This window comes from Musa acuminata, chromosome BXJ1-8, assembly GCF_036884655.1.
Source record: "Musa acuminata AAA Group cultivar baxijiao chromosome BXJ1-8, Cavendish_Baxijiao_AAA, whole genome shotgun sequence".
In the NCBI taxonomy this organism is placed as follows: Eukaryota; Viridiplantae; Streptophyta; class Magnoliopsida; order Zingiberales; family Musaceae; genus Musa; species Musa acuminata.
In genome coordinates, this window is record NC_088334.1 from 39,238,730 (window position 1) to 39,265,884 (window position 27,155).

Genomic DNA, 27,155 nt, shown 5'->3' on the forward strand with positions numbered 1-27,155 from the left:
CGAGATTGTTCGAGAGGTTTCGGGGCTCCGGTCGTCGATGCGCCGTCCGCGACGTGCACAAAGGCGAGGGACGACGCACACAAAACGAGTGCGATCATACCATCACTAAAGCAACGGATCCCATCAGAACTCCGAAGTTAAGCTTGCTTGGGCGAGAGTAGTACTAGGATGGGTGACCCTCTGGGAAGTCCTCGTGTTGCACTCCTTTTTGCGCCCCGAGCGGCCAAAAGACTTACTTAAAACTCTCTTTTAAGCTTTTCAATTTTTCCAGCATTATGGCCAACAATAAATATGTCATTAACATATATATAGCAGGAGAATAATGAAATCATCATCTAAAAATTTCTTCATAAAACATACAATGACCAGACATGGTTCTAGGATGGGTGACCCCCTGGGAAGTCCTCGTGTTGCACTCCTTTTTGCGCCCCGAGAGGCCAAAACCTCTCCCGTCGACCTCCGAGGCGATGGTTTTGGGCCTCGGAATTTGCCGTGACCGCTACGCAGTCAGTCTCGTGGGGCTCGGAGAGAGCTTTCCGGAATAGGGCCGCAATAGCGATTCCGAGTTCGTTCGAGAAAGTCCCGATGGTTTCGGCGCGCGCTTGTCGTGTCCGGTACGCGGTCGGCCTCGTGGGCATCGGAGGGATCCGACAATGGCGATTACGAGATCGTTCGAGAGGTTTCGGGGCTCCGGTCGTCGATGCGCCGTCCGCGACGTGCACAAAGGCGAGGGACGACGCACACAAAACCAGTGCGATCATACCAGCACTAAAGCACCGGATCCCATCAGAACTCCGAAGTTAAGCTTGCTTGGGCGAGAGTAGTACTAGAATGGGTGACCCCCTGGGAAGTCCTCGTGTTGCACTCCTTTTTGCGCCCCGAGCGGCCAAAAGACTTACTTAAAACTCTCTTTTAAGCTTTTCAATTTTTCCAGCATTATGGCCAACAATAAATATGTCATTAACATATATATAGCAGGAGAATAATGAAATCATCATCTAAAAATTTCTTCATAAAACATACAATGACCAGACATGGTTCTAGGATGGGTGACCCCCTGGGAAGTCCTCGTGTTGCACTCCTTTTTGCGCCCCGAGCGGCCAAAACCTCTCCCGTCGACCTCCGAGGCGATGGTTTTGGGCCTCGGAATTTGCCGTGACCGCTACGTAGTCAGTCTCGTGGGGCTCGGAGAGAGCTTTCCGGAATGGGGCCGCAATAGCGATTCCGAGTTCGTTCGAGAAAGTCCCGATGGTTTCGGCGCGCGCTTGTCGTGTCCGGTACGCGGTCGGCCTCGTGGGCATCGGAGGGATCCGACAATGGCGATTACGAGATCGTTCGAGAGGTTTCGGGGCTCCGGTCGTCGATGCGCCGTCCGCGACGTGCACAAAGGCGAGGGACGACGCACACAAAACCAGTGCGATCATACCAGCACTAAAGCACCGGATCCCATCAGAACTCCGAAGTTAAGCTTGCTTGGGCGAGAGTAGTACTAGAATGGGTGACCCCCTGGGAAGTCCTTGTGTTGCACTCCTTTTTGCGCCCCGAGCGGCCAAAAGACTTACTTAAAACTCTCTTTTAAGCTTTTCAATTTTTCCAGCATTATGGCCAACAATAAATATGTCATTAACATATATATAGCAGGAGAATAATGAAATCATCATCTAAAAATTTCTTCATAAAACATACAATGACCAGACATGGTTCTAGGATGGGTGACCCCCTGGGAAGTCCTCGTGTTGCACTCCTTTTTGCGCCCCGAGCGGCCAAAACCTCTCCCGTCGACCTCCGAGGCGATGGTTTTGGGCCTCGGAATTTGCCGTGACCGCTACGCAGTCAGTCTCGTGGGGCTCGGAGAGAGCTTTACGGAATGGGGGCCGCAATAGCGATTCCGAGTTCGTTCGAGAAAGTCCCGATGGTTTCGGCGCGCGCTTGCCGTGTCCGGTACGCGGTCGGCCTCGTGGGCATCGGAGGGATCCGACAATGGCGATTACGAGATTGTTCGAGAGGTTTCGGGGCTCCGGTCGTCGATGCGCCGTCCGCGACGTGCACAAAGGCGAGGGACGACGCACACAAAACGAGTGCGATCATACCATCACTAAAGCAACGGATCCCATCAGAACTCCGAAGTTAAGCTTGCTTGGGCGAGAGTAGTACTAGGATGGGTGACCCTCTGGGAAGTCCTCGTGTTGCACTCCTTTTTGCGCCCCGAGCGGCCAAAAGACTTACTTAAAACTCTCTTTTAAGCTTTTCAATTTTTCCAGCATTATGGCCAACAATAAATATGTCATTAACATATATATAGCAGGAGAATAATGAAATCATCATCTAAAAATTTCTTCATAAAACATACAATGACCAGACATGGTTCTAGGATGGGTGACCCCCTGGGAAGTCCTCGTGTTGCACTCCTTTTTGCGCCCCGAGAGGCCAAAACCTCTCCCGTCGACCTCCGAGGCGATGGTTTTGGGCCTCGGAATTTGCCGTGACCGCTACGCAGTCAGTCTCGTGGGGCTCGGAGAGAGCTTTCCGGAATAGGGCCGCAATAGCGATTCCGAGTTCGTTCGAGAAAGTCCCGATGGTTTCGGCGCGCGCTTGTCGTGTCCGGTACGCGGTCGGCCTCGTGGGCATCGGAGGGATCCGACAATGGCGATTACGAGATCGTTCGAGAGGTTTCGGGGCTCCGGTCGTCGATGCGCCGTCCGCGACGTGCACAAAGGCGAGGGACGACGCACACAAAACCAGTGCGATCATACCAGCACTAAAGCACCGGATCCCATCAGAACTCCGAAGTTAAGCTTGCTTGGGCGAGAGTAGTACTAGAATGGGTGACCCCCTGGGAAGTCCTCGTGTTGCACTCCTTTTTGCGCCCCGAGCGGCCAAAAGACTTACTTAAAACTCTCTTTTAAGCTTTTCAATTTTTCCAGCATTATGGCCAACAATAAATATGTCATTAGCATATATATAGCAGGAGAATAATGAAATCATCATCTAAAAATTTCTTCATAAAACATACAATGACCAGACATGGTTCTAGGATGGGTGACCCCCTGGGAAGTCCTCGTGTTGCACTCCTTTTTGCGCCCCGAGCGGCCAAAACCTCTCCCGTCGACCTCCGAGGCGATGGTTTTGGGCCTCGGAATTTGCCGTGACCGCTACGCAGTCAGTCTCGTGGGGCTCGGAGAGAGCTTTCCGGAATGGGGCCGCAATAGCGATTCCGAGTTCGTTCGAGAAAGTCCCGATGGTTTCGGCGCGCGCTTGTCGTGTCCGGTACGCGGTCGGCCTCGTGGGCATCGGAGGGATCCGACAATGGCGATTACGAGATCGTTCGAGAGGTTTCGGGGCTCCGGTCGTCGATGCGCCGTCCGCGACGTGCACAAAGGCGAGGGACGACGCACACAAAACCAGTGCGATCATACCAGCACTAAAGCACCGGATCCCATCAGAACTCCGAAGTTAAGCTTGCTTGGGCGAGAGTAGTACTAGAATGGGTGACCCCCTGGGAAGTCCTTGTGTTGCACTCCTTTTTGCGCCCCGAGCGGCCAAAAGACTTACTTAAAACTCTCTTTTAAGCTTTTCAATTTTTCCAGCATTATGGCCAACAATAAATATGTCATTAACATATATATAGCAGGAGAATAATGAAATCATCATCTAAAAATTTCTTCATAAAACATACAATGACCAGACATGGTTCTAGGATGGGTGACCCCCTGGGAAGTCCTCGTGTTGCACTTCTTTTTGCGCCCCGAGCGGCCAAAACCTCTCCCGTCGACCTCCGAGGCGATGGTTTTGGGCCTCGGAATTTGCCGTGACCGCTACGCAGTCAGTCTCGTGGGGCTCAGAGAGAGCTTTCCGGAATGGGGCCGCAATAGCGATTCCGAGTTCGTTCGAGAAAGTCCCGATGGTTTCGGCGCGCGCTTGCCGTGTCCGGTACGCGGTCGGCCTCGTGGGCATCGGAGGGATCCGACAATGGCGATTCCGAGATCGTTCGAGAGGTTTCGGGGCTCCGGTCGTCGATGCGCCGTCCGCGACGTGCACAAAGGCGAGGGACGACGCACACAAAACGAGTGCGATCATACCAGCACCGGATCCCATCAGAACTCCGAAGTTAAGCGTGCTTGGGCGAGAGTAGTACTAGGATGGGTGACCCCCTGGGAAGTCCTCGTGTTGCACTCCTTTTTGCGCCCTGAGCGGCCAAAAGACTTACTTAAAACTCTCTTTTAAGCTTTTCAATTTTTCCAGCATTATGGCCAACAATAAATATGTCATTAACATATATATAGCAGGAGAATAATGAAATCATCATCTAAAAATTTCTTCATAAAACATACAATGACCAGACATGGTTCTAGGATGGGTGACCCCCTGGGAAGTCCTCGTGTTGCACTCCTTTTTGCGCCCCGAGCGGCCAAAACCTCTCCCGTCGACCTCCGAGGCGATGGTTTTGGGCCTCGGAATTTGCCATGACCGCTACGCAATCAGTCTCGTGGGGCTCGGAGAGAGCTTTCCGGAATGGGGCCGCAATAGCGATTCCGAGTTCGTTCGAGAAAGTCCCGATGGTTTCGGCGCGCGCTTGCCGTGTCCGGTACGCGGTCGGCCTCGTGGGCATCGGAGGGATCCGACAATGGCGATTCCGAGATCGTTCGAGAGGTTTCGGGGCTCCGGTCGTCGATGCGCCGTCCGCGACGTGCACAAAGGCGAGGGACGACGCACACAAAACGAGTGCGATCATACCAGCACTAAAGCACCGGATCCCATCAGAACTCCGAAGTTAAGCCTGCTTGGGCGAGAGTAGTACTAGGATGGGTGACCCCCTGGGAAGTCCTCGTGTTGCACTCCTTTTTGCGCCCCGAGCGGCCAAAAGACTTACTTAAAACTCTCTTTTAAGCTTTTCAATTTTTCCAGCATTATGGCCAACAATAAATATGTCATTAACATATATATAGCAGGAGAATAATGAAATCATCATCTAAAAATTTCTTCATAAAACATACAATGACCAGACATGGTTCTAGGATGGGTGACCCCCTGGGAAGTCCTCGTGTTGCACTCCTTTTTGCGCCCCGAGAGGCCAAAACCACTCCCGTCGACCTCCGAGGCGATGGTTTTGGGCCTCGGAATTTGCCGTGACCGCTACGCAGTCAGTCTCGTGGGGCTCGGAGAGAGCTTTCCGGAATAGGGCCGCAATAGCGATTCCGAGTTCGTTCGAGAAAGTCCCGATGGTTTCGGCGCGCGCTTGTCGTGTCCGGTACGCGGTCGGCCTCGTGGGCATCGGAGGGATCCGACAATGGCGATTACGAGATCGTTCGAGAGGTTTCGGGGCTCCGGTCGTCGATGCGCCGTCCGCGACGTGCACAAAGGCGAGGGACGACGCACACAAAACCAGTGCGATCATACCAGCACTAAAGCACCGGATCCCATCAGAACTCCGAAGTTAAGCTTGCTTGGGCGAGAGTAGTACTAGAATGGGTGACCCCCTGGGAAGTCCTCGTGTTGCACTCCTTTTTGCGCCCCGAGCGGCCAAAAGACTTACTTAAAACTCTCTTTTAAGCTTTTCAATTTTTCCAGCATTATGGCCAACAATAAATATGTCATTAACATATATATAGCAGGAGAATAATGAAATCATCATCTAAAAATTTCTTCATAAAACATACAATGACCAGACATGGTTCTAGGATGGGTGACCCCCTGGGAAGTCCTCGTGTTGCACTCCTTTTTGCGCCCCGAGCGGCCAAAACCTCTCCCGTCGACCTCCGAGGCGATGGTTTTGGGCCTCGGAATTTGCCGTGACCGCTACGTAGTCAGTCTCGTGGGGCTCGGAGAGAGCTTTCCGGAATGGGGCCGCAATAGCGATTCCGAGTTCGTTCGAGAAAGTCCCGATGGTTTCGGCGCGCGCTTGTCGTGTCCGGTACGCGGTCGGCCTCGTGGGCATCGGAGGGATCCGACAATGGCGATTACGAGATCGTTCGAGAGGTTTCGGGGCTCCGGTCGTCGATGCGCCGTCCGCGACGTGCACAAAGGCGAGGGACGACGCACACAAAACCAGTGCGATCATACCAGCACTAAAGCACCGGATCCCATCAGAACTCCGAAGTTAAGCTTGCTTGGGCGAGAGTAGTACTAGAATGGGTGACCCCCTGGGAAGTCCTTGTGTTGCACTCCTTTTTGCGCCCCGAGCGGCCAAAAGACTTACTTAAAACTCTCTTTTAAGCTTTTCAATTTTTCCAGCATTATGGCCAACAATAAATATGTCATTAACATATATATAGCAGGAGAATAATGAAATCATCATCTAAAAATTTCTTCATAAAACATACAATGACCAGACATGGTTCTAGGATGGGTGACCCCCTAGGAAGTCCTCGTGTTGCACTCCTTTTTGCGCCCCGAGCGGCCAAAACCTCTCCCGTCGACCTCCGAGGCGATGGTTTTGGGCCTCGGAATTTGCCGTGACCGCTACACAGTCAGTCTCGTGGGGCTCGGAGAGAGCTTTCCGGAATGGGGCCGCAATAGCGATTCCGAGTTCGTTCGAGAAAGTCTCGATGGTTTCGGCGCGCGCTTGCCGTGTCCGGTACGCGGTCGGCCTCGTGGGCATCGGAGGGATCCGACAATGGCGATTCCGAGATCGTTCGAGAGGTTTCGGGGCTCCGGTCGTCGATGCGCCGTCCGCGACGTGCACAAAGGCGAGGGACGACGCACACAAAACGAGTGCGATCATACCAGCACCGGATCCCATCAGAACTCCGAAGTTAAGCGTGCTTGGGCGAGAGTAGTACTAGGATGGGTGACCCCCTGGGAAGTCCTCGTGTTGCACTCCTTTTTGCGCCCTGAGCGGCCAAAAGACTTACTTAAAACTCTCTTTTAAGCTTTTCAATTTTTCCAGCATTATGGCCAACAATAAATATGTCATTAACATATATATAGCAGGAGAATAATGAAATCATCATCTAAAAATTTCTTCATAAAACATACAATGACCAGACATGGTTCTAGGATGGGTGACCCCCTGGGAAGTCCTCGTGTTGCACTCCTTTTTGCGCCCCGAGCGGCCAAAACCTCTCCCGTCGACCTCCGAGGCGATGGTTTTGGGCCTCGGAATTTGCCATGACCGCTACGCAATCAGTCTCGTGGGGCTCGGAGAGAGCTTTCCGGAATGGGGCCGCAATAGCGATTCCGAGTTCGTTCGAGAAAGTCCCGATGGTTTCGGCGCGCGCTTGCCGTGTCCGGTACGCGGTCGGCCTCGTGGGCATCGGAGGTATCCGACAATGGCGATTCCGAGATCGTTCGAGAGGTTTCGGGGCTCCGGTCGTCGATGCGCCGTCCGCGACGTGCACAAAGGCGAGGGACGACGCACACAAAACGAGTGCGATCATACCAGCACTAAAGCACCGGATCCCATCAGAACTCCGAAGTTAAGCCTGCTTGGGCGAGAGTAGTACTAGGATGGGTGACCCCCTGGGAAGTCCTCGTTTTGCACTCCTTTTTGCGCCCCGAGCGGCCAAAAGACTTACTTAAAACTCTCTTTTAAGCTTTTCAATTTTTCCAGCATTATGGCCAACAATAAATATGTCATTAACATATATATAGCAGGAGAATAATGAAATCATCATCTAAAAATTTTTCATAAAACATACAATGACCAGACATGGTTCTAGGATGGGTGACCCCCTGGGAAGTCCTCGTGTTGCACTTCTTTTTGCGCCCCGAGCGGCCAAAACCTCTCCCGTCGACCTCCGAGGCGATGGTTTTGGGCCTCGGAATTTGCCGTGACCGCTACGCAGTCAGTCTCGTGGGGCTCGGAGAGAGCTTTCCGGAATGGGGCCGCAATAGCGATTCCGAGTTCGTTCGAGAAAGTCCCGATGGTTTCGGCGCGCGCTTGTCGTGTCCGGTACGCGGTCGGCCTCGTGGGCATCGGAGGGATCCGACAATGGTGATTCCGAGATCGTTCGAGAGGTTTCGGGGCTCCGGTCGTCGATGCGCCGTCCGCGACGTGCACAAAGGCGAGGGACGACGCACACAAAACGAGTGCGATCATACCAGCACTAAAGCACCGGATCCCATCAGAACTCCGAAGTTAAGCATGCTTGGGCGAAAGTAGTACTAGGATGGGTGACCCCCTGGAAGTCCTCGTGTTGCACTCCTTTTTGCGCCCCGAGCGGCCAAAAGACTTACTTAAAACTCTCTTTTAAGCTTTTCAATTTTTCCAGCATTATGGCCAACAATAAATATGTCATTAACATATATATAGCAGGAGAATAATGAAATCATCATCTAAAAATTTCTTCATAAAACATACAATGACCAGACATGGTTCTAGGATGGGTGACCCCCTGGGAAGTCCTCGTGTTGCACTCCTTTCTGCGCCCCGAGCGGCCAAAACCTCTCCCGTCGACCTCCGAGGCGATGGTTTTGGGCCTCGGAATTTGTCGTGACCGCTACGCAGTCAGTCTCGTGGGGCTCGGAGAGAGCTTTCCGGAATGGGGCCGCAATAGCGATTCCGAGTTCGTTCGAGAAAGTCCCGATGGTTTCGGCGCGCGCTTGCCGTGTCCGGTACGCGGTCGGCCTCGTGGGCATCGGAGGGATCCGACAATGGCGATTCCGAGATCGTTCGAGAGGTTTCGGGGCTCCGGTCGTCGATGCGCCGTCCGCGACGTGCACAAAGGCGAGGGACGACGCACACATAACGATTTCGATCATACCAGCACTAAAGCACCGGATCCCATCAGAACTCCGAAGTTAAGCTTGCTTGGGCGAGAGTAGTACTAGGATGGGTGACCCCCTGGGAAGTCCTCGTGTTGCACTCCTTTTTGCGCCCCGAGCGGCCAAAAGACTTACTTAAAACTCTCTTTTAAGCTTTTCAATTTTTCCAGCATTATGGCCAACAATAAATATGTCATTAACATATATATAGCAGGAGAATAATGAAATCATCATCTAAAAATTTCTTCATAAAACATACAATGACCAGACATGGTTCTAGGATGGGTGACCCCCTGGTAAGTCCTCGTGTTGCACTCCTTTCTGCGCCCCGAGCGGCCAAAACCTCTCCCGTCGACCTCCGAGGCGATGGTTTTGGGCCTCGGAATTTGCCATGACCGCTACGCAGTCAGTCTCGTGGGGCTCGGAGGGAGCTTTCCGGAATGGGGCCGCAATAGCGATTCCGAGTTCGTTCGAGAAAGTCCCGATGGTTTCGGCGCGCGCTTGCCATGTCCGGTACGCGGTCGGCCTCGTATGCATCGGAGGGATCCGACAATGGCGATTCCGAGATCGTTCGAGAGGTTTCGGGGCTCCGGTCGTCGATGCGCCGTCCGCGACGTGCACAAAGGCGAGGGACGACGCACACAAAACGAGTGCGATCATACCAGCACTAAAGTACCGGATCCCATCAGAACTCCGAAGTTAAGCCCGCTTGGGCGAGAGTAGTACTAGGATGGGTGACCCCCTGGGAAGTCCTCGTGTTGCACTCCTTTTTGCGCCCCGGGCGGCCAAAAGACTTACTTAAAACTCTCTTTTAAGCTTTTCAATTTTTCCAGCATTATGGCCAACAATAAATATGTCATTAACATATATATAGCAGGAGAATAATGAAATCATCATCTAAAAATTTCTTCATAAAACATACAATGACCAGACATGGTTCTAGGATGGGTGACCCCTTGGGAAGTCCTCGTGTTGCACTCCTTTTTGCGCCCCGAGCGGCCAAAACCTCTCCCGACGACCTCCGAGGCGATGGTTTTGGGCCTCGGAATTTGCCGTGACCGCTACGCCGTCAGTCTCGTGGGGCTCGGAGAGAGCTTTCCGGAATGGGGCCGCAATAGCGATTCCGAGTTCGTTCGAGAAAGTCCCGATGGTTTCGGCGCGCGCTTGCCGTGTCCGGTACGCGGTCGGCCTCGTGGGCATCGGAGGGATCCGACAATGGCGATTCCGAGATCGTTCGAGAGGTTTCGGGGCTCCGGTCGTCGATACGCCGTCCGCGACGTGCACATAGGCGAGGGACGACGCACACAAAACGAGTGCGATTATACCAGCACTAAAGCACTGGATCCCATCAGAACTCCGAAGTTAAGCCTGCTTGGGCGAAAGTAGTACTAGGATGGGTGACCCCCTGTGAAGTCCTCGTGTTGCACTACTTTTTGCGCCCCGAGCGGCCAAAAGACTTACTTAAAACTCTCTTTTAAACTTTTCAATTTTTCCAGCATTATGGCCAACAATAAATATGTCATTAACATATATATAGCAGGAGAATAATGAAATCATCATCTAAAAATTTCTTCATAAAACATACAATGACCAGACATGGTTCTAGGATGGGTGACCCCCTGGGAAGTCCTCGTGTTGCACTCCTTTTTGCGCCCCGAGCGGCCAAAACCTCTCCCGTCGACCTCCGAGGCGATGGTTTTGGGCCTCGGAATTTGCCGTGACCGCTACGCAGTCAGTCTCGTGGGGCTCGGAGAGAGCTTTACGGAATGGGGGCCGCAATAGCGATTCCGAGTTCGTTCGAGAAAGTCCCGATGGTTTCGGCGCGCGCTTGCCGTGTCCGGTACGCGGTCGGCCTCGTGGGCATCGGAGGGATCCGACAATGGCGATTACGAGATCGTTCGAGAGGTTTCGGGGCTCCGGTCGTCGATGCGCCGTCCGCGACGTGCACAAAGGCGAGGGACGACGCACACAAAACCAGTGCGATCATACCATCACTAAAGCAACGGATCCCATCAGAACTCCGAAGTTAAGCTTGCTTGGGCGAGAGTAGTACTAGGATGGGTGACCCCCTGGGAAGTCCTCGTGTTGCACTCCTTTTTGCGCCCCGAGCGGCCAAAAGACTTACTTAAAACTCTCTTTTAAGCTTTTCAATTTTTCCAGCATTATGGCCAACAATAAATATGTCATTAACATATATATAGCAGGAGAATAATGAAATCATCATCTAAAAATTTCTTCATAAAACATACAATGACCAGACATGGTTCTAGGATGGGTGACCCCCTGGGAAGTCCTCGTGTTGCACTCCTTTTTGCGCCCCGAGAGGCCAAAACCTCTCCCGTCGACCTCCGAGGCGATGGTTTTGGGCCTCGGAATTTGCCGTGACCGCTACGCAGTCAGTCTCGTGGGGCTCGGAGAGAGCTTTCCGGAATAGGGCCGCAATAGCGATTCCGAGTTCGTTCGAGAAAGTCCCGATGGTTTCGGCGCGCGCTTGTCGTGTCCGGTACGCGGTCGGCCTCGTGGGCATCGGAGGGATCCGACAATGGCGATTACGAGATCGTTCGAGAGGTTTCGGGGCTCCGGTCGTCGATGCGCCGTCCGCGACGTGCACAAAGGCGAGGGACGACGCACACAAAACCAGTGCGATCATACCAGCACTAAAGCACCGGATCCCATCAGAACTCCGAAGTTAAGCTTGCTTGGGCGAGAGTAGTACTAGAATGGGTGACCCCCTGGGAAGTCCTCGTGTTGCACTCCTTTTTGCGCCCCGAGCGGCCAAAAGACTTACTTAAAACTCTCTTTTAAGCTTTTCAATTTTTCCAGCATTATGGCCAACAATAAATATGTCATTAACATATATATAGCAGGAGAATAATGAAATCATCATCTAAAAATTTCTTCATAAAACATACAATGACCAGACATGGTTCTAGGATGGGTGACCCCCTGGGAAGTCCTCGTGTTGCACTCCTTTTTGCGCCCCGAGCGGCCAAAACCTCTCCCGTCGACCTCCGAGGCGATGGTTTTGGGCCTCGGAATTTGCCGTGACCGCTACGCAGTCAGTCTCGTGGGGCTCGGAGAGAGCTTTCCGGAATGGGGCCGCAATAGCGATTCCGAGTTCGTTCGAGAAAGTCCCGATGGTTTCGGCGCGCGCTTGTCGTGTCCGGTACGCGGTCGGCCTCGTGGGCATCGGAGGGATCCGACAATGGCGATTACGAGATCGTTCGAGAGGTTTCGGGGCTCCGGTCGTCGATGCGCCGTCCGCGACGTGCACAAAGGCGAGGGACGACGCACACAAAACCAGTGCGATCATACCAGCACTAAAGCACCGGATCCCATCAGAACTCCGAAGTTAAGCTTGCTTGGGCGAGAGTAGTACTAGAATGGGTGACCCCCTGGGAAGTCCTTGTGTTGCACTCCTTTTTGCGCCCCGAGCGGCCAAAAGACTTACTTAAAACTCTCTTTTAAGCTTTTCAATTTTTCCAGCATTATGGCCAACAATAAATATGTCATTAACATATATATAGCAGGAGAATAATGAAATCATCATCTAAAAATTTCTTCATAAAACATACAATGACCAGACATGGTTCTTGGATGGGTGACCCCCTGGGAAGTCCTCGTGTTGCACTCCTTTTTGCGCCCCGAGCGGCCAAAACCTCTCCCGTCGACCTCCGAGGCGATGGTTTTGGGCCTCGGAATTTGCCGTGACCGCTACGCAGTCAGTCTCGTGGGGCTCGGAGAGAGCTTTCCGGAATGGGGCCGCAATAGCGATTCCGAGTTCGTTCGAGAAAGTCCCGATGGTTTCGGCGCGCGCTTGCCGTGTCCGGTACGCGGTCGGCCTCGTGGGCATCGGAGGGATCCGACAATGGCGATTCCGAGATCGTTCGAGAGGTTTCGGGGCTCCGGTCGTCGATGCGCCGTCCGCGACGTGCACAAAGGCGAGGGACGACGCACACAAAACGAGTGCGATCATACCAGCACTAAAGCACCGGATCCCATCAGAACTCCGAAGTTAAGCCTGCTTGGGCGAGAGTAGTACTAGGATGGGTGAGCCCCTGGGAAGTCCTTGTGTTGCACTCCTTTTTGCGCCCCGAGCGGCCAAAAGACTTACTTAAAACTCTCTTTTAAGCTTTTCAATTTTTCCAGCATTATGGCTAACAATAAATATGTCATTAACATATATATAGCAGGAGAATAATGAAATCATCATCTAAAAATTTCTTCATAAAACATACAATGACCAGACATGGTTCTAGGATGGGTGACCCCCTGGGAAGTCCTCGTGTTGCACTCCTTTTTGCGCCCCGAGCGGCCAAAACCTCTCCCGTCGACCTCCGAGGCGATGGTTTTGGGCCTCGGAATTTGTCGTCGATGCGCCGTCCGCGACGTGCACAAAGGCGAGGGACGACGCACACAAATCGAATGCGATCATACCAGCACTAAACCACCGGATCCCATCACCCGACCCCCTGGGAAGTCCTCGTGTTGCACTCGTTTTTGCGCCCCGAGCAGCCAAAAGACTTACTTAAAACTCTCTTTTAAGCTTTTCAATTTTTCCAGCATTATGGCCAACAATAAATATGTCATTAACATATATATAGCAGGAGAATAATGAAATCATCATCTAAAAATTTCTTCATAAAACATACAATGACCAGACATGGTTCTAGGATGGGTGACCCCCTGGGAAGTCCTCGTGTTGCACTCCTTTCTGCGCCCCGAGCCGCCAAAACCTCTCCCGTCGACCTCCGAGGCGATGGTTTTGGGCCTCGGAATTTGCCGTTACCGCTACGCAGTCAGTCTCGTGGGGCTCGGAGAGAGCTTTCCGGAATGGGGCAGCAATAGCGATTCCGAGTTCGTTCGAGAAAGTCCCGATGGTTTCGGCGCGCGCTTGCCATGTCCGGTACGCGGTCGGCCTCGTATGCATCGGAGGGATCCGACAATGGCGATTCCGAGATCGTTCGAGAGGTTTCGGGGCTCCGGTCGTCGATGCGCCGTCCGCGACCTGCACAAAGGCGAGGGACGACGCACACAAAATGAGTGCGATCATACCAGCACTAAAGTACCGGATCCCATCAGAACTCCGAAGTTAAGCCTGCTTGGGCGAGAGTAGTACTAGGATGGGTGACCCCCTGGGAAGTCCTCGTGTTGCACTCCTTTTTGCGCCCCGGGCGGCCAAAAGACTTACTTAAAACTCTCTTTTAAGCTTTTCAATTTTTCCAGCATTATGGCCAACAATAAATATGTCATTAACATATATATAGCAGGAGAATAATGAAATCATCATCTAAAAATTTCTTCATAAAACATACAATGACCAGACATGGTTCTAGGATGGGTGACCCCTTGGGAAGTCCTCGTGTTGCACTCCTTTTTGCGCCCCGAGCGGCCAAAACCTCTCCTGATGACCTCCGAGGCGATGGTTTTGGGCCTCGGAATTTGCCGTGACCGCTACGCAGTCAGTCTCGTGGGGCTCGGAGAGAGCTTTCCGGAATGGGGCCGCAATAGCGATTCCGAGTTCGTTCGAGAAAGTCCCGATGGTTTCGGCGCGCGCTTGCCGTGTCCGGTACGCGGTCGGCCTCGTGGGCATCGGAGGGATCCGACAATGGCGATTCCGAGATCGTTCGAGAGGTTTCGGGGCTCCGGTCGTCGATGCGCCGTCCGCGACGTGCACAAAGGCGAGGGACGACGCACACAAAACGAGTGCGATCATACCAGCACTAAAGCACCGGATCCCATCAGAACTCCGAAGTTAAGCCTGCTTGGGCGAGAGTAGTACTAGGATGGGTGAGCCCCTGGGAAGTCCTTGTGTTGCACTCCTTTTTGCGCCCCGAGCGGCCAAAAGACTTACTTAAAACTCTCTTTTAAGCTTTTCAATTTTTCCAGCATTATGGCTAACAATAAATATGTCATTAACATATATATAGCAGGAGAATAATGAAATCATCATCTAAAAATTTCTTCATAAAACATACAATGACCAGACATGGTTCTAGGATGGGTGACCCCCTGGGAAGTCCTCGTGTTGCACTCCTTTTTGCGCCCCGAGCGGCCAAAACCTCTCCCGTCGACCTCCGAGGCGATGGTTTTGGGCCTCGGAATTTGTCGTCGATGCGCCGTCCGCGACGTGCACAAAGGCGAGGGACGACGCACACAAATCGAATGCGATCATACCAGCACTAAACCACCGGATCCCATCACCCGACCCCCTGGGAAGTCCTCGTGTTGCACTCGTTTTTGCGCCCCGAGCAGCCAAAAGACTTACTTAAAACTCTCTTTTAAGCTTTTCAATTTTTCCAGCATTATGGCCAACAATAAATATGTCATTAACATATATATAGCAGGAGAATAATGAAATCATCATCTAAAAATTTCTTCATAAAACATACAATGACCAGACATGGTTCTAGGATGGGTGACCCCCTGGGAAGTCCTCGTGTTGCACTCCTTTCTGCGCCCCGAGCGGCCAAAACCTCTCCCGTCGACCTCCGAGGCGATGGTTTTGGGCCTCGGAATTTGCCGTTACCGCTACGCAGTCAGTCTCGTGGGGCTCGGAGAGAGCTTTCCGGAATGGGGCCGCAATAGCGATTCCGAGTTCGTTCGAGAAAGTCCCGATGGTTTCGGCGCGCGCTTGCCATGTCCGGTACGCGGTCGGCCTCGTATGCATCGGAGGGATCCGACAATGGCGATTCCGAGATCGTTCGAGAGGTTTCGGGGCTCCGGTCGTCGATGCGCCGTCCGCGACCTGCACAAAGGCGAGGGACGACGCACACAAAATGAGTGCGATCATACCAGCACTAAAGTACCGGATCCCATCAGAACTCCGAAGTTAAGCCTGCTTGGGCGAGAGTAGTACTAGGATGGGTGACCCCCTGGGAAGTCCTCGTGTTGCACTCCTTTTTGCGCCCCGGGCGGCCAAAAGACTTACTTAAAACTCTCTTTTAAGCTTTTCAATTTTTCCAGCATTATGGCCAACAATAAATATGTCATTAACATATATATAGCAGGAGAATAATGAAATCATCATCTAAAAATTTCTTCATAAAACATACAATGACCAGACATGGTTCTAGGATGGGTGACCCCTTGGGAAGTCCTCGTGTTGCACTCCTTTTTGCGCCCCGAGCGGCCAAAACCTCTCCCGATGACCTCCGAGGCGATGGTTTTGGGCCTCGGAATTTGCCGTGACCGCTACGCCGTCAGTCTCGTGGGGCTCGGAGAGAGCTTTCCGGAATGGGGCCGCAATTGCGATTCCGAGTTCGTTCGAGAAAGTCCCGATGGTTTCGGCGCGCGCTTGCCGTGTCCGGTACGCGGTCGGCCTCGTGGGCATCGGAGGGATCCGACAATGGCGATTCCGAGATCGTTCGAGAGGTTTCGGGGCTCCGGTCGTCGATACGCCGTCCGCGACGTGCACATAGGCGAGGGACGACGCACACAAAACGAGTGCGATTATACCAGCACTAAAGCACTGGATCCCATCAGAACTCCGAAGTTAAGCCTGCTTGGGCGAAAGTAGTACTAGGATGGGTGACCCCCTGTGAAGTCCTCGTGTTGCACTACTTTTTGCGCCCCGAGCGGCCAAAAGACTTACTTAAAACTCTCTTTTAAACTTTTCAATTTTTCCAGCATTATGGCCAACAATAAATATGTCATTAACATATATATAGCAGGAGAATAATGAAATCATCATCTAAAAATTTCTTCATAAAACATACAATGACCAGACATGGTTCTAGGATGGGTGACCCCCTGGGAAGTCCTCGTGTTGCACTCCTTTTTGCGCCCCGAGCGGCCAAAACCTCTCCCGTCGACCTCCGAGGCGATGGTTTTGGGCCTCGGAATTTGCCGTGACCGCTACGCAGTCAGTCTCGTGGGGCTCGGAGAGAGCTTTACGGAATGGGGGCCGCAATAGCGATTCCGAGTTCGTTCGAGAAAGTCCCGATGGTTTCGGCGCGCGCTTGCCGTGTCCGGTACGCGGTCGGCCTCGTGGGCATCGGAGGGATCCGACAATGGCGATTACGAGATCGTTCGAGAGGTTTCGGGGCTCCGGTCGTCGATGCGCCGTCCGCGACGTGCACAAAGGCGAGGGACGACGCACACAAAACCAGTGCGATCATACCATCACTAAAGCAACGGATCCCATCAGAACTCCGAAGTTAAGCTTGCTTGGGCGAGAGTAGTACTAGGATGGGTGACCCCCTGGGAAGTCCTCGTGTTGCACTCCTTTTTGCGCCCCGAGCGGCCAAAAGACTTACTTAAAACTCTCTTTTAAGCTTTTCAATTTTTCCAGCATTATGGCCAACAATAAATATGTCATTAACATATATATAGCAGGAGAATAATGAAATCATCATCTAAAAATTTCTTCATAAAACATACAATGACCAGACATGGTTCTAGGATGGGTGACCCCCTGGGAAGTCCTCGTGTTGCACTCCTTTTTGCGCCCCGAGAGGCCAAAACCTCTCCCGTCGACCTCCGAGGCGATGGTTTTGGGCCTCGGAATTTGCCGTGACCGCTACGCAGTCAGTCTCGTGGGGCTCGGAGAGAGCTTTCCGGAATGGGGCCGCAATAGCGATTCCGAGTTCGTTCGAGAAAGTCCCGATGGTTTCGGCGCGCGCTTGTCGTGTCCGGTACGCGGTCGGCCTCGTGGGCATCGGAGGGATCCGACAATGGCGATTACGAGATCGTTCGAGAGGTTTCGGGGCTCCGGTCGTCGATGCGCCGTCCGCGACGTGCACAAAGGCGAGGGACGACGCACACAAAACCAGTGCGATCATACCAGCACTAAAGCACCGGATCCCATCAGAACTCCGAAGTTAAGCTTGCTTGGGCGAGAGTAGTACTAGAATGGGTGACCCCCTGGGAAGTCCTCGTGTTGCACTCCTTTTTGCGCCCCGAGCGGCCAAAAGACTTACTTAAAACTCTCTTTTAAGCTTTTCAATTTTTCCAGCATTATGGCCAACAATAAATATGTCATTAACATATATATAGCAGGAGAATAATGAAATCATCATCTAAAAATTTCTTCATAAAACATACAATGACCAGACATGGTTCTAGGATGGGTGACCCCTTGGGAAGTCCTCGTGTTGCACTCCTTTTTGCGCCCCGAGCGGCCAAAACCTCTCCCGTCGACCTCCGAGGCGATGGTTTTGGGCCTCGGAATTTGCCGTGACCGCTACGCAGTCAGTCTCGTGGGGCTCGGAGAGAGCTTTCCGGAATGGGGCCGCAATAGCGATTCCGAGTTCGTTCGAGAAAGTCCCGATGGTTTCGGCGCGCGCTTGCCGTGTCCGGTACGCGGTCGGCCTCGTGGGCATCGGAGGGATCCGACAATGGCGATTCCGAGATCGTTCGAGAGGTTTCGGGGCTCCGGTCGTCGATGCGCCGTCCGCGACGTGCACAAAGGCGAGGGACGACGCACACAAAACGAGTGCGATCATACCAGCACTAAAGCACCGGATCCCATCAGAACTCCGAAGTTAAGCTTGCTTGGGCGAGAGTAGTACTAGGATGGGTGACCCCCTGGGAAGTCCTCGTGTTGCACTCCTTTTTGCGCCCCGAGCGGCCAAAAGACTTACTTAAAACTCTCTTTTAAGCTTTTCAATTTTTCCAGCATTATGGCCAACAATAAATATGTCATTAACATATATATAGCAGGAGAATAATGAAATCATCATCTAAAAATTTCTTCATAAAACATACAATGACCAGACATGGTTCTTGGATGGGTGATCCCCTGGGAAGTCCTCGTGTTGCACTCCATTTTGCGCCCCGAGCGGCCAAAACCTCTCCCGTCGACCTCCGAGGCGATGGTTTTGGGCCTCGGAATTTGCCGTGACCGCTACGCAGTCAGTCTCGTGGGGCTCGGAGAGAGCTTTCCGGAATGGGGCCGCAATAGCGATTCCGAGTTCGTTCGAGAAAGTCCCGATGGTTTCGGCGCGCGCTTGCCGTGTCCGGTACGCGGTCGGCCTCGTGGGCATCGGAGGGATCCGACAATGGCGATTCCGAGATCGTTCGAGAGGTTTCGGGGCTCCGGTCGTCGATGCGCCGTCCGCGACGTGCACAAAGGCGAGGGACGACGCACACAAAACGAGTACGATCATACCAGCACTAAAGCACCGGATACCATCAGAACTCCGAAGTTAAGCCTGCTTGGGCGAGAGTAGTACTAGGATGGGTGACCCCCTGGGAAGTCCTCGTGTTGCACTCCTTTTTGCGCCCCGAGCGGCCAAAAGACTTACTTAAAACTCTCTTTTAAGCTTTTCAATTTTTCCAGCATTATGGCTAACAATAAATATGTCATTAACATATATATAGCAGGAGAATAATGAAATCATCATCTAAAAATTTCTTCATAAAACATACAATGACCAGACATGGTTCTAGGATGGGTGACCCCCTGGGAAGTCCTCGTGTTGCACTCCTTTTTGCGCCCCGAGCGGCCAAAACCTCTCCCGTCGACCTCCGAGGCGATGGTTTTGGGCCTCGGAATTTGCCGTGACCGCTACGCAGTCAGTCTCGTGGGGCTCGGAGAGAGCTTTCCGGAATGGGGCCGCAATAGCGATTCCGAGTTCGTTCGAGAAAGTCCCGATGGTTTCGGCGCGCGCTTGCCGTGTCCGGTACGCGGTCGGCCTCGTGGGCATCGGAGGGATCCGACAATGGCGATTCCGAGATCGTTCGAGAGGTTTCGGGGCTCCGGTCGTCGATGCGCCGTCCGCGACGTGCACAAAGGCGAGGGACGACGCACACAAAACGAGTGCGATCATACCAGCACTAAAGCACCGGATCCCATCAAAACTCCGAAGTTAAGCGTGCTTGGGCGAAAGTAGTACTAGGATGGTTGACCCCCTTGGAAGTCCTCGTGTTGCACTCCTTTTTGCGCCCCGAGCGGCCAAAAGACTTACTTAAAACTCTCTTTTAAGCTTTTCAATTTTTCCAGCATTATGGCCAACAATAAATATGTCATTAACATATATATAGCAGGAGAATAATGAAATCATCATCTAAAAATTTCTTCATAAAACATACAATGACTAGACATGGTTCTAGGATGGGTGACCCCCTGGGAAGTCCTCGTGTTGCACTCCTTTTTGCGCCCCGAGAGGCCAAAACCTCTCCCGTCGACCTCCGAGGCGATGGTTTTGGGCCTCGGAATTTGCCGTGACCGCTACGCAGTCAGTCTCGTGGGGCTCGGAGAGAGCTTTCCGGAATGGGGCCGCAATAGCGATTCCGAGTTCGTTCGAGAAAGTCCCGATGGTTTCGGCGCGCGCTTGCCGTGTTCGGTACGCGGTCGGCCTCGTGGGCATCGGAGGGATCCGACAATGGCGATTCCGAGATCGTTCGAGAGGTTTCGGGGCTCCGGTCGTCGATGCGCCGTCCGCGACGTGCACAAAGGCGAGGGACGACGCACACAAAACCATTGCGATCATACCAGCACTAAAGCACCGGATCCCATCAGAACTCCGAAGTTAAGCGTGCTTGGGCGAGAGTAGTAATAGGATGGGTGACCCCCTGGAAGTCCTCGTGTTGCACTCCTTTTTGCGCCCCGAGCGGCCAAAAGACTTACTTAAAACTCTCTTTTAAGCTTTTCAATTTTTCCAGCATTATGGCCAACAATAAATATGTCATTAACATATATATAGCAGGAGAATAATGAAATCATCATCTAAAAATTTCTTCATAAAACATACAATGACCAGACATGGTTCTAGGATGGGTGACCCCCTGGGAAGTCCTCGTGTTGCACTCCTTTTTGCGCCCCGAGCGGCCAAAACCTCTCCCGTCGACCTCCGAGGCGATGGTTTTGGGCCTCGGAATTTGCCGTGACCGCTACGCAGTCAGTCTCGTGGGGCTCGGAGAGAGCTTTCCGGAATGGGGCCGCAATAGCGATTCCGAGTTCGTTCGAGAAAGTCCCGATGGTTTCGGCGCGCGCTTGCCGTGTCCGGTACGCGGTCGGCCTCGTGGGCATCGGAGGGATCCGACAATGGCGATTCCGAGATCGTTCGAGAAGTTTCGGGGCTCCGGTCGTCGATGCGCCGTCCGCAACGTGCACAAAGGCGAGGGACGACGCACACAAAACGAGTGCGATCATACCAGCACTAAAGCACCGGATCCCATCAGAACTCCGAAGTTAAGCCTGCTTGGGCGAGAGTAGTACTAGGATGGGTGACCCCCTGGGAAGTCCTCCTGTTGCACTCCTTTTTGCGCCCCGAGCAGCCAAAAGACTTACTTAAAACTCTCTTTTAAGCTTTTCAATTTTTCCAGCATTATGGCCAACAATAAATATGTCATTAACATATATATAGCAGGAGAATAATGAAATCATCATCTAAAAATTTCTTCATAAAACATACAATGACCAGACATGGTTCTAGGATGGGTGACCCCCTGGGAAGTCCTCGTGTTGCACTCCTTTCTGCGCCCCGAGCGGCCAAAACCTCTCCCGTCGACCTCCGAGGCGATGGTTTTGGGCCTCGGAATTTGCCGTGACCGCTACGCAGTCAGTCTCGTGGGGCTCGGAGAGAGCTTTTCGGAATGGGGCCGCAATAGCGATTCCGAGTTCGTTCGAGAAAGTCCCGATGGTTTCGGCGCGCGCTAGCCGTGTCCGGTACGCGGTCTGCCTCGTGGGCATCGGAGGGATCCGACAATGGCGATTCCGAGATCGTTCGAGAGGTTTCGGGGCTCCGGTCGTCGATGCGCCGTCCGCGACGTGCACAAAGGCGAGGGACGACGCAAACAAAACGAGTGCGATCATACCAGCACTAAAGCACCGGATCCCATCAGAACTCCGAAGTTAAGCGTGCTTGGGCGAGAGTAGTACTAGGATGGGTGACCCTTTGGGAAGTCCTCGTGTTGCACTCCTTTTTGCGCCCCGAGCGGCCAAAAGACTTACTTAAAACTCTCTTTTAAGCTTTTCAATTTTTCCAGCATTATGGCCAACAATAAATATGTCATTAACATATATATAGCAGGAGAATAATGAAATCATCATCTAAAAATTTCTTCATAAAACATACAATGACCAGACATGGTTCTTGGATGGGTGACCCCCTGGGAAGTCCTCGTGTTGCACTCCTTTTTGCGCCCCGAGCGGCCAAAACCTCTCCCGTCGACCTCCGAGGCTATGGTTTTGGGCCTCGGAATTTGCCGTGACCGCTACGCAGTCAGTCTCGTGGGGCTCGGAAAGAGCTTTCCGGAATGGGGCCGCAATAGCGATTCCGAGTTCGTTCGAGAAAGTCCCGATGGTTTCGGCGCGCGCTTGCCGTGTCCGGTACGTGGTCGGCCTCGTGGGCATCGGAGGGATCCGACAATGGCGATTCCGAGATCGTTCGAGAGGTTTCGGGGCTCCGGTCGTCGATGCGCCGTCCGCGACGTGCACAAAGGCGAGGGACGACGCACACAAAACGAGTGCGATCATACCAGCACTAAAGCACCGGATCCCATCAGAACTCCGAAGTTAAGCCTGCTTGGGCGAGAGTAGTACTAGGATGGGTGACCCCCTTGGAAGTCCTCGTGTTGCACTCCTTTTTGCGCCCCGAGCGGCCAAAAGACTTACTTAAAACTCTCTTTTAAGCTTTTCAATTTTTCCAGCATTATGGCCAACAATAAATATGTCATTAACATATATATAGCAGGAGAATAATGAAATCATCATCTAAAAATTTCTTCATAAAACATACAATGACCAGACATGGTTCTTGGATGGGTGACCCCCTGGGAAGTCCTCGTGTTGCACTCCTTTTTGCGCCCCGAGCGGCCAAAACCTCTCCCGTCGACCTCCGAGGCGATGGTTTTGGGCCTCGGAATTTGTCGTCGATGCGCCGTCCGCGACGTGCACAAAGGCGAGGGACGACGCAAACAAAACGAGTGCGATCATACCAGCACTAAAGCACCGGATCCAATCAGAACTCCGAAGTTAAGCGTTCTTGGGCGAAAGTAGTACTAGGATGGGTGACCCCTTGGGAAGTCCTCTTGTTTCACTCTTTTTTGCGCCCCGAGCGGCCAAAAGACTTACTTAAAACTCTCTTTTAAGCTTTTCAATTTTTCCAGCATTATGGCCAACAATAAATATGTCATTAACATATATATAGCAGGAGAATAATGAAATCATCATCTAAAAATTTCTTCATAAAACATACAATGACCAGACATGGTTCTAGGATGGGTGACCCCCTGGGAAGTCCTCGTGTTGCACTCCTTTCTGCGCCCCGAGCGGCCAAAACCTCTCCCGTCGACCTCCGAGGCGATGGTTTTGGGCCTCGGAATTTGCCGTGACCGCTACGCAGTCAGTCTCGTGGGGCTCGGAGAGAGCTTTCCGGAATGGGGCCGCAATAGCGATTCCGAGTTCGTTCGAGAAAGTCCCGATGGTTTCGGCGCGCGCTTGCCGTGTCCGGTACGCGGTCGGCCTCGTGGGCATCGGAGGGATCCGATAATGGCGATTACGAGATCGTTCGAGAGGTTTCGGGGCTCCGGTCGTCGATGCGCCGTCCGCGACGTGCACAAAGGCGAGGGACGACGCACACAAAACGAGTGCGATCATACCAGCACTAAAGCACCGGATCACATCAGAACTCCAAATTTAAGCCTGCTTGGGCGAGAGTAGTACTAGGATGGGTGACCCCCTGGGAAGTCCTCGTGTTGCACTCCTTTTTGCGCCCCGAGCGGCCAAAAGACTTACTTAAAACTCTCTTTTAAGCTTTTCAATTTTTCCAGCATTATGGCCAACAATAAATATGTCATTAACATATATATAGCAGGAGAATAATGAAATCATCATCTAAAAATTTCTTCATAAAACATACAATGACCAGACATGGTTCTAGGATGGGTGACCCCCTGGGAAGTCCTCGTGTTGCACTCCTTTTTGCGCCCCGAGCGGCCAAAACCTCTCCCGTCGACCTCCGAGGCGATGGTTTTGGGCCTCGGAATTTGCCGTGACCGCTACGCAGTCAGTCTCGTGGGGCTCGGAGAGAGCTTTCCGGAATGGGGCCGCAATAGCGATTCCGAGTTCGTTCGAGAAAGTCCCGATGGTTTCGGCGCGCGCTTGCCGTGTCCGGTACGCGGTCGGCCTCGTGGGCATCGGAGGGATCCGACAATGGCGGTTCCGAGATCGTTCGAGAGGTTTCGGGGCTCCGGTCGTCGATGCGCCGTCCGCGACGTGCACAAAGGCGAGGGACGACGCACACAAAACGAGTGCGATCATACCAGCACTAAAGCACCGGATCCCATCAGAACTCCGAAGTTAAGCCTGCTTGGGCGAGAGTAGTACTAGGATGGGTGACCCCCTGGGAAGTCCTCGTGTTGCACTCCTTTTTGCGCCCCGAGCGGCCAAAAGACTTACTTAAAACTCTCTTTTAAGCTTTTCAATTTTTCCAGCATTATGGCCAACAATAAATATGTCATTAACATATATATAGCAGGAGAATAATGAAATCATCATCTAAAAATTTCTTCATAAAACATACAATGACCAGACATGGTTCTAGGATGGGTGACCCCCTGGGAAGTCCTCGTGTTGCACTCCTTTCTGCGCCCCGAGCGGCCAAAACCTCTCCCGTCGACCTCCGAGGCGATGGTTTTGGGCCTCGGAATTTGCCGTGACCGCTACGCAGTCAGTCTCGTGGGGCTCGGAGAGAGCTTTCCGGAATGGGGCCGCAATAGCGATTCCAAGTTCGTTCGAGAAAGTCCCGATGGTTTCGGCGCGCGCTTGCCGTGTCCGGTACGCGGTCGGCCTCGTGGGCATCGGAGGGATCCGATAATGGCGATTACGAGATCGTTCGAGAGGTTTCGGGGCTCCGGTCGTCGATGCGCCGTCCGCGACGTGCACAAAGGCGAGGGACGACGCACACAAAACGAGTGCGATCATACCAGCACTAAAGCACCGGATCCCATCAGAACTCCGAAGTTAAGCCTGCTTGGGCGAGAGTAGTACTAGGATGGGTGACCCCCTGGGAAGTCCTCGTGTTGCACTCCTTTTTGCGCCCCGAGCGGCCAAAAGACTTACTTAAAACTCTCTTTTAAGCTTTTCAATTTTTCCAGCATTATGGCCAACAATAAATATGTCATTAACATATATATAGCAGGAGAATAATGAAATCATCATCTAAAAATTTCTTCATAAAACATACAATGACCAGACATGGTTCTAGGATGGGTGACCCCCTGGGAAGTCCTCGTGTTGCACTCCTTTTTGCGCCCCGAGCGGCCAAAACCTCTCCCGTCGACCTCCGAGGCGATGGTTTTGGGCCTCGGAATTTGCCGTGACCGCTACGCAGTCAGTCTCGTGGGGCTCGGAGAGAGCTTTCCGGAATGGGGCCGCAATAGCGATTCCGAGTTCGTTCGAGAAAGTCCCGATGGTTTCGGCGCGCGCTTGCCGTGTCCGGTACGCGGTCGGCCTCGTGGGCATCGGAGGGATCCGACAATGGCGGTTCCGAGATCGTTCGAGAGGTTTCGGGGCTCCGGTCGTCGATGCGCCGTCCGCGACGTGCACAAAGGCGAGGGACGACGCACACAAAACGAGCGCGATCATACCAGCACTAAAGCACCGGATCCCATCAGAACTCCGAAGTTAAGCCTGCTTGGGCGAGAGTAGTACTAGGATGGGTGACCCCCTGGGAAGTCCTCGTGTTGCACTCCTTTTTGCGCCCCGAGCGGCCAAAAGACTTACTTAAAACTCTCTTTTAAGCTTTTCAATTTTTCCAGCATTATGGCTAACAATAAATATGTCATTAACATATATATAGCAGGAGAATAATGAAATCATCATCTAAAAATTTCTTCATAAAACATACAATGACCAGACATGGTTCTAGGATGGGTGACCCCCTGGGAAGTCCTCGTGTTGCACTCCTTTTTGCGCCCCGAGCGGCCAAAACCTCTCCCGTCGACCTCCGAGGCGATGGTTTTGGGCCTCGGAATTTGCCGTGACCGCTACGCAGTCAGTCTCGTGGGGCTCGGAGAGAGCTTTCCGGAATGGGGCCGCAATAGCGATTCCGAGTTCGTTCGAGAAAGTCCCGATGGTTTCGGCGCGCGCTTGCCGTGTCCGGTACGCGGTCGGCCTCGTGGGCATCGGAGGGATCCGACAATGGCGATTCCGAGATCGTTCGAGAGGTTTCGGGGCTCCGGTCGGCGATGCGCCGTCCGCGACGTGCACAAAGGCGAGGGACGACGCACACAAAAAGAGTTCGATCATACCAGCACTAAAGCACCGGATTCCATCAGAACTCCGAAGTTAAGCGTGTTTGGGCGAGAGTAGTACTAGGATGGGTGACCCCCTGGGAAGTCCTCTTGTTTCACTCTTTTTTGCGCCCCGAGCGGCCAAAAGACTTACTTAAAACTCTCTTTTAAGCTTTTCAATTTTTCCAGCATTATGGCCAACAATAAATATGTCATTAACATATATATAGCAGGAGAATAATGAAATCATCATCTAAAAATTTCTTCATAAAACATACAATGACCAGACATGGTTCTTGGATGGGTGACCCCCTGGGAAGTCCTCGTGTTGCACTCCTTTTTGCGCCCCGAGCGGCCAAAACCTCTCCCGTCGACCTCCGAGGCGATGGTTTTGGGCCTCGGAATTTGTCGTCGATGCGCCGTCCGCGACGTGCACAAAGGCGAGGGACGACGCACACAAACCGAGTGCGATCATACCAGCACTAAAGCACCGGATCCCATCAGAACTCCGAAGTTAAGCGTGCTTGGGCGAGAGTAGTACTAGGATGGGTGACCCCCTGTGAAGTCCTCGTGTTGCACTCCTTTTTGCGCCCCGAGCGGCCAAAAGACTTACTTAAAACTCTCTTTTAAGCTTTTCAATTTTTCCAGCATTATGGCCAACAATAAATATGTCATTAACATATATATAGCAGGAGAATAATGAAATCATCATCTAAAAATTTCTTCATAAAACATACAATGACCAGACATGGTTCTAGGATGGGTGACCCCTTGGGAAGTCCTCGTGTTGCACTCCTTTTTGCGCCCCGAGCGGCCAAAACCTCTCCCGTCGACCTCCGAGGCGATGGTTTTGGGCCTCGGAATTTGCCGTGACCGCTACGCAGTCAGTCTCGTGGGGCTCGGAGAGAGCTTTCCGGAATGGGGCCGCAATAGCGATTCCGAGTTCGTTCGAGAAAGTCCCGATGGTTTCGGCGCGCGCTTGCCGTGTCCGGTAAACGGTCGGCCTCGTGGGCATCGGAGGGATCCGACAATGGCGGTTCCGAGATCGTTCGAGAGGTTTCGGGGCTCCGGTCGTCGATGCGCCGTCCGCGACGTGCACAAAGGCGAGGGACGACGCACACAAAACGAGAGCGATCATACCAGCACTAAAGCACCGGATCCCATCAGAACTCCGAAGTTAAGCCTGCTTGGGCGAGAGTAGTACTAGGATGGGTGACCCCCTGGGAAGTCCTCGTGTTGCACTCCTTTTTGCGCCCCGAGCGGCCAAAAGA

General features: G+C 52.7%; 39 non-coding genes and 2 pseudogenes across 39 annotated transcripts; all 41 read left to right on the forward strand.

The window, feature by feature from the left end:
• Nucleotides 1-86: 86 nt before the first annotated feature.
• LOC135590395 (5S ribosomal RNA) lies at nucleotides 87-205 on the forward strand. Its single transcript, XR_010477802.1, has one exon. It is a non-coding gene; the product is annotated as a 5S ribosomal RNA (ribosomal RNA).
• Nucleotides 206-749: 544 nt separating this feature from the next.
• On the forward strand, nucleotides 750-868 carry LOC135589716 (5S ribosomal RNA). The gene has a single exon (XR_010477122.1). It is a non-coding gene; the product is annotated as a 5S ribosomal RNA (ribosomal RNA).
• Nucleotides 869-1,412: 544 nt separating this feature from the next.
• Nucleotides 1,413-1,531, forward strand: LOC135589978 (5S ribosomal RNA). Its single transcript, XR_010477384.1, has one exon. It is a non-coding gene; the product is annotated as a 5S ribosomal RNA (ribosomal RNA).
• A 545-nt stretch (nucleotides 1,532-2,076) lies between these two features.
• On the forward strand, nucleotides 2,077-2,195 carry LOC135590396 (5S ribosomal RNA). Its single transcript, XR_010477803.1, has one exon. It is a non-coding gene; the product is annotated as a 5S ribosomal RNA (ribosomal RNA).
• Nucleotides 2,196-2,739: 544 nt separating this feature from the next.
• On the forward strand, nucleotides 2,740-2,858 carry LOC135589717 (5S ribosomal RNA). Its single transcript, XR_010477123.1, has one exon. It is a non-coding gene; the product is annotated as a 5S ribosomal RNA (ribosomal RNA).
• A 544-nt stretch (nucleotides 2,859-3,402) lies between these two features.
• LOC135589979 (5S ribosomal RNA) lies at nucleotides 3,403-3,521 on the forward strand. The gene has a single exon (XR_010477385.1). It is a non-coding gene; the product is annotated as a 5S ribosomal RNA (ribosomal RNA).
• Nucleotides 3,522-4,065: 544 nt separating this feature from the next.
• On the forward strand, nucleotides 4,066-4,176 carry LOC135591121 (5S ribosomal RNA; annotated as a pseudogene).
• Nucleotides 4,177-4,720: 544 nt separating this feature from the next.
• Nucleotides 4,721-4,839, forward strand: LOC135591470 (5S ribosomal RNA). The gene has a single exon (XR_010478532.1). It is a non-coding gene; the product is annotated as a 5S ribosomal RNA (ribosomal RNA).
• A 544-nt stretch (nucleotides 4,840-5,383) lies between these two features.
• LOC135589718 (5S ribosomal RNA) lies at nucleotides 5,384-5,502 on the forward strand. The gene has a single exon (XR_010477125.1). It is a non-coding gene; the product is annotated as a 5S ribosomal RNA (ribosomal RNA).
• Nucleotides 5,503-6,046: 544 nt separating this feature from the next.
• Nucleotides 6,047-6,165, forward strand: LOC135589980 (5S ribosomal RNA). Its single transcript, XR_010477386.1, has one exon. It is a non-coding gene; the product is annotated as a 5S ribosomal RNA (ribosomal RNA).
• A 544-nt stretch (nucleotides 6,166-6,709) lies between these two features.
• On the forward strand, nucleotides 6,710-6,820 carry LOC135591122 (5S ribosomal RNA; annotated as a pseudogene).
• A 544-nt stretch (nucleotides 6,821-7,364) lies between these two features.
• Nucleotides 7,365-7,483, forward strand: LOC135589333 (5S ribosomal RNA). Its single transcript, XR_010476742.1, has one exon. It is a non-coding gene; the product is annotated as a 5S ribosomal RNA (ribosomal RNA).
• A 543-nt stretch (nucleotides 7,484-8,026) lies between these two features.
• On the forward strand, nucleotides 8,027-8,144 carry LOC135590201 (5S ribosomal RNA). The gene has a single exon (XR_010477607.1). It is a non-coding gene; the product is annotated as a 5S ribosomal RNA (ribosomal RNA).
• Nucleotides 8,145-8,688: 544 nt separating this feature from the next.
• On the forward strand, nucleotides 8,689-8,807 carry LOC135590176 (5S ribosomal RNA). Its single transcript, XR_010477582.1, has one exon. It is a non-coding gene; the product is annotated as a 5S ribosomal RNA (ribosomal RNA).
• A 544-nt stretch (nucleotides 8,808-9,351) lies between these two features.
• On the forward strand, nucleotides 9,352-9,470 carry LOC135589791 (5S ribosomal RNA). Its single transcript, XR_010477197.1, has one exon. It is a non-coding gene; the product is annotated as a 5S ribosomal RNA (ribosomal RNA).
• A 544-nt stretch (nucleotides 9,471-10,014) lies between these two features.
• LOC135590695 (5S ribosomal RNA) lies at nucleotides 10,015-10,133 on the forward strand. Its single transcript, XR_010478101.1, has one exon. It is a non-coding gene; the product is annotated as a 5S ribosomal RNA (ribosomal RNA).
• Nucleotides 10,134-10,678: 545 nt separating this feature from the next.
• Nucleotides 10,679-10,797, forward strand: LOC135590640 (5S ribosomal RNA). Its single transcript, XR_010478046.1, has one exon. It is a non-coding gene; the product is annotated as a 5S ribosomal RNA (ribosomal RNA).
• A 544-nt stretch (nucleotides 10,798-11,341) lies between these two features.
• LOC135589719 (5S ribosomal RNA) lies at nucleotides 11,342-11,460 on the forward strand. Its single transcript, XR_010477126.1, has one exon. It is a non-coding gene; the product is annotated as a 5S ribosomal RNA (ribosomal RNA).
• Nucleotides 11,461-12,004: 544 nt separating this feature from the next.
• On the forward strand, nucleotides 12,005-12,123 carry LOC135589981 (5S ribosomal RNA). Its single transcript, XR_010477387.1, has one exon. It is a non-coding gene; the product is annotated as a 5S ribosomal RNA (ribosomal RNA).
• A 544-nt stretch (nucleotides 12,124-12,667) lies between these two features.
• Nucleotides 12,668-12,786, forward strand: LOC135590071 (5S ribosomal RNA). Its single transcript, XR_010477478.1, has one exon. It is a non-coding gene; the product is annotated as a 5S ribosomal RNA (ribosomal RNA).
• A 958-nt stretch (nucleotides 12,787-13,744) lies between these two features.
• LOC135589266 (5S ribosomal RNA) lies at nucleotides 13,745-13,863 on the forward strand. The gene has a single exon (XR_010476675.1). It is a non-coding gene; the product is annotated as a 5S ribosomal RNA (ribosomal RNA).
• A 544-nt stretch (nucleotides 13,864-14,407) lies between these two features.
• LOC135590072 (5S ribosomal RNA) lies at nucleotides 14,408-14,526 on the forward strand. Its single transcript, XR_010477479.1, has one exon. It is a non-coding gene; the product is annotated as a 5S ribosomal RNA (ribosomal RNA).
• Nucleotides 14,527-15,484: 958 nt separating this feature from the next.
• On the forward strand, nucleotides 15,485-15,603 carry LOC135589268 (5S ribosomal RNA). Its single transcript, XR_010476677.1, has one exon. It is a non-coding gene; the product is annotated as a 5S ribosomal RNA (ribosomal RNA).
• Nucleotides 15,604-16,147: 544 nt separating this feature from the next.
• Nucleotides 16,148-16,266, forward strand: LOC135590696 (5S ribosomal RNA). Its single transcript, XR_010478102.1, has one exon. It is a non-coding gene; the product is annotated as a 5S ribosomal RNA (ribosomal RNA).
• Nucleotides 16,267-16,811: 545 nt separating this feature from the next.
• Nucleotides 16,812-16,930, forward strand: LOC135590641 (5S ribosomal RNA). The gene has a single exon (XR_010478047.1). It is a non-coding gene; the product is annotated as a 5S ribosomal RNA (ribosomal RNA).
• A 544-nt stretch (nucleotides 16,931-17,474) lies between these two features.
• On the forward strand, nucleotides 17,475-17,593 carry LOC135589721 (5S ribosomal RNA). Its single transcript, XR_010477128.1, has one exon. It is a non-coding gene; the product is annotated as a 5S ribosomal RNA (ribosomal RNA).
• Nucleotides 17,594-18,137: 544 nt separating this feature from the next.
• On the forward strand, nucleotides 18,138-18,256 carry LOC135590171 (5S ribosomal RNA). Its single transcript, XR_010477578.1, has one exon. It is a non-coding gene; the product is annotated as a 5S ribosomal RNA (ribosomal RNA).
• Nucleotides 18,257-18,800: 544 nt separating this feature from the next.
• On the forward strand, nucleotides 18,801-18,919 carry LOC135590501 (5S ribosomal RNA). Its single transcript, XR_010477909.1, has one exon. It is a non-coding gene; the product is annotated as a 5S ribosomal RNA (ribosomal RNA).
• A 544-nt stretch (nucleotides 18,920-19,463) lies between these two features.
• Nucleotides 19,464-19,582, forward strand: LOC135590337 (5S ribosomal RNA). The gene has a single exon (XR_010477744.1). It is a non-coding gene; the product is annotated as a 5S ribosomal RNA (ribosomal RNA).
• Nucleotides 19,583-20,126: 544 nt separating this feature from the next.
• LOC135590282 (5S ribosomal RNA) lies at nucleotides 20,127-20,244 on the forward strand. Its single transcript, XR_010477689.1, has one exon. It is a non-coding gene; the product is annotated as a 5S ribosomal RNA (ribosomal RNA).
• A 544-nt stretch (nucleotides 20,245-20,788) lies between these two features.
• On the forward strand, nucleotides 20,789-20,907 carry LOC135589936 (5S ribosomal RNA). The gene has a single exon (XR_010477342.1). It is a non-coding gene; the product is annotated as a 5S ribosomal RNA (ribosomal RNA).
• A 544-nt stretch (nucleotides 20,908-21,451) lies between these two features.
• On the forward strand, nucleotides 21,452-21,570 carry LOC135589377 (5S ribosomal RNA). The gene has a single exon (XR_010476786.1). It is a non-coding gene; the product is annotated as a 5S ribosomal RNA (ribosomal RNA).
• A 544-nt stretch (nucleotides 21,571-22,114) lies between these two features.
• LOC135589366 (5S ribosomal RNA) lies at nucleotides 22,115-22,233 on the forward strand. The gene has a single exon (XR_010476775.1). It is a non-coding gene; the product is annotated as a 5S ribosomal RNA (ribosomal RNA).
• A 340-nt stretch (nucleotides 22,234-22,573) lies between these two features.
• On the forward strand, nucleotides 22,574-22,692 carry LOC135591317 (5S ribosomal RNA). Its single transcript, XR_010478478.1, has one exon. It is a non-coding gene; the product is annotated as a 5S ribosomal RNA (ribosomal RNA).
• A 544-nt stretch (nucleotides 22,693-23,236) lies between these two features.
• LOC135590478 (5S ribosomal RNA) lies at nucleotides 23,237-23,355 on the forward strand. The gene has a single exon (XR_010477886.1). It is a non-coding gene; the product is annotated as a 5S ribosomal RNA (ribosomal RNA).
• Nucleotides 23,356-23,899: 544 nt separating this feature from the next.
• On the forward strand, nucleotides 23,900-24,018 carry LOC135591482 (5S ribosomal RNA). The gene has a single exon (XR_010478534.1). It is a non-coding gene; the product is annotated as a 5S ribosomal RNA (ribosomal RNA).
• Nucleotides 24,019-24,562: 544 nt separating this feature from the next.
• LOC135591494 (5S ribosomal RNA) lies at nucleotides 24,563-24,681 on the forward strand. Its single transcript, XR_010478537.1, has one exon. It is a non-coding gene; the product is annotated as a 5S ribosomal RNA (ribosomal RNA).
• Nucleotides 24,682-25,225: 544 nt separating this feature from the next.
• Nucleotides 25,226-25,344, forward strand: LOC135589504 (5S ribosomal RNA). The gene has a single exon (XR_010476911.1). It is a non-coding gene; the product is annotated as a 5S ribosomal RNA (ribosomal RNA).
• Nucleotides 25,345-25,888: 544 nt separating this feature from the next.
• Nucleotides 25,889-26,007, forward strand: LOC135590952 (5S ribosomal RNA). Its single transcript, XR_010478355.1, has one exon. It is a non-coding gene; the product is annotated as a 5S ribosomal RNA (ribosomal RNA).
• A 340-nt stretch (nucleotides 26,008-26,347) lies between these two features.
• LOC135589401 (5S ribosomal RNA) lies at nucleotides 26,348-26,466 on the forward strand. Its single transcript, XR_010476810.1, has one exon. It is a non-coding gene; the product is annotated as a 5S ribosomal RNA (ribosomal RNA).
• Nucleotides 26,467-27,010: 544 nt separating this feature from the next.
• LOC135589307 (5S ribosomal RNA) lies at nucleotides 27,011-27,129 on the forward strand. Its single transcript, XR_010476715.1, has one exon. It is a non-coding gene; the product is annotated as a 5S ribosomal RNA (ribosomal RNA).
• The last annotated feature ends 26 nt before the right edge of the window (nucleotides 27,130-27,155 follow it).